The sequence below is a fragment of the Hyla sarda genome, unplaced genomic scaffold (assembly GCF_029499605.1).
Source record: "Hyla sarda isolate aHylSar1 unplaced genomic scaffold, aHylSar1.hap1 scaffold_990, whole genome shotgun sequence".
In the NCBI taxonomy this organism is placed as follows: Eukaryota; Metazoa; Chordata; class Amphibia; order Anura; family Hylidae; genus Hyla; species Hyla sarda.
The window spans coordinates 1-2,463 of record NW_026611021.1 but is presented as its reverse complement, the minus strand read 5'-3'; the positions used below and the strand labels follow the sequence as shown (position 1 = coordinate 2,463).

At 46.7% G+C, this 2,463-nt stretch overlaps 1 non-coding gene across 1 annotated transcript; it reads right to left on the bottom strand.

Moving 5' to 3' along the window:
* Window positions 1-2,084: 2,084 nt before the first annotated feature.
* On the bottom strand, window positions 2,085-2,275 carry LOC130351605 (U2 spliceosomal RNA). The gene has a single exon (XR_008888198.1). It is a non-coding gene; the product is annotated as a U2 spliceosomal RNA (small nuclear RNA).
* Window positions 2,276-2,463: the final 188 nt, after the last annotated feature.

Sequence of the window (2,463 nt, the reverse complement as noted above, 5' to 3'; positions counted from 1 at the left end):
AACCGTGAAAGGGGCGGGCCCAACAAGGTCCCCTTCATGGGCACTATCACTGCTTGCTGTCAGGGAGGCTGCCAGACAATTTTCCATGCACACTCTGGGCTGGGGGGGCAGTCAACCACCAGTACACACAGCAGAACCTAAACCCATACCATTATTGCTAAGCAGCAAGACAGGGGCCCATTGCACTCCCACGGGGCCTTTTTAAATGCAATCCATAACCCGGATTTGCCAGGAACCCTTCTTACTCCTCCTACTTGCATGTGACACTGGGCTTAGGATCTGCATAGGAAACACACACACAAGCACACACCTACCTTTGTTGCCTGCAGATGCCTCCTTGGCTGTCCCCAAACGGTATCAAACCAACACCCACGGGAAGCTGTAAGCATAGAGGACATGCCTGCACCCCATTGGACTTACCTGTGTGGGTTAAATCCGGGTTATTTGACAACCTATGGCGGTGATGGTTCTGCTCAGGCAGAGCAGTGCTGATGCTCCTCATAAAGCTGTCGCTGCTGTGAAGGTTCTAGGTGACATCACAATCCCTATGGTTACATACACAACAAAGCTGGGTTGTTGTTGTTTACACTCTGCAAGGCCTGTGGAAGTGAGTGACATCATAGCACTGTAGTTCTGAGGGTTCTAGATGGATGCAACAATCTCCTGTTGCTTCTATGAAGGCCATAATAGACGACATCACCAAACAGCTCCATAGTCACATACACAGCAAAGGAGAGATGTTGTTTACACCTAGTGATGTCAGTGGTATTGAGTGACATCACAGCACAGTGCTAAGGCTCCTGGGCCTGGACACAGCAGCGGCTGCAATATCTCAACGGAGAATACGTTTATATATATGTGTGTGTGTGCGCGTATATATATATATATATATATATATATATATATATATATATATATTTCTCCGCCGAAATCACTTTTAAACCCATTTCCACCTTTTTTTCCCTTCTCTTCCTCTTACTTTTTTTTCACGTTTTTTTACGTTTTTCTCCTTTTCGCCTCTTTTCTGGGCGTATTATTCTTCTTTTTCTTCTTTTTTTTCGTCTAATGCATACCCCATCAGTGCAGCAATGCTTATTCAATACCGCCAGCAGATGGAGACACTGGGGGATAATTTTCTAAGGATTTATACTGATTTTTCCTGTCTGAATTTGTCGCACAGAAAGTTGCAGGCCAAATATGTGTGACATTTCTGCGACTTTAGCTTCTAGAGCATTTTTACAACATTATACATAGGTGCTGAATACATAAAAAGCGACTGTTCAGCGACAGACAAGTCGCATCGGCTGAAAGTAGGCCAGAATGTCAGTCCATGTTGGAGCAGGTTTAGATACAGTCTAAAGCATAGATCTCAAAGTCTGTGCACAGAATTTAGCAAGGGCCTCGCACCTTCTGATGCATCAGGTAGGTGCACTATAGCATAGCCTAACCCTCTGTACTTTGGTCTATATTGATGCGGGACATAGACAGCCAGCTGATGACCAATCCATTAGTGCAATGGATGGCTGGAAGCATTTGTCTTTGCCTTTGCAATACCACAGAAGCAATGCATGGTCAATGTACAGCAATGACACACCTGTGTGAACAGCCAGGAGACCCCCCCATGTTATGTTACATAGTTACATAGTTAGTACGGTCGAAAAAAGACATATGTCCATCAAGTTCAACCAGGGAATTAAGGGGTAGGGGTGTGGCGCGATATTGGGGAAGGGATGAGATTTTATATTTCTTCATAAGCATTAATCTTATTTTGTCAATTAGGAACATTCAGCACCCACCCGCTATCAAGGCAGCTGCCTATCATGTCATGCCCTACCTGCACAGGTGTGCTGGCTACTCAAATGATCCAATTAAGGAGGCCATTTAGTCAGCAGCAGCAGAAGTCCTGTGCCTGGACGCTCCAACAGCGGCCAGACACAAGCAGAAGCAGCAGAAGCAGCAGCAGCACCACCTTTTGTTTTTTGGCTGCAGCAGCAGCAGCAGCAAGGCCCACAGGGCTGGCTAGCTGGCTAGCCAGCAAGCAGGTAGCAATGAAAGTAGGAATCTTTCTTTTTAACCCTGTAAGGGGGTGGTGCACTGTACCCGAAGATACTGCCATATCGGGTCAATGCATAGGGCGACGGAAGCAAGCTTCGAAATCGGCCCCCGTTCTCAAAAATCCATTTAATATATGGTCCCCAGATAGGGGACGTATCAGATATTAAACTGATAAGAACAGATACTACACTTGATCTTAGCCAAAAGGCCGAGAAGCGATAACCGTGAAAGGGGCGGGCCCAACAAGGTCCCCTTCATGGGCACTATCACTGCTTGCTGTCAGGGAGGCTGCCAGACAATTTTCCATGCACACTCTGGGCTGGGGGGCAGTCAACCACCAGTACACACAGCAGAACCTAAACCCATACCATTATTGCTAAGCAGCAAGACAGGGGCCCATTGCACTCC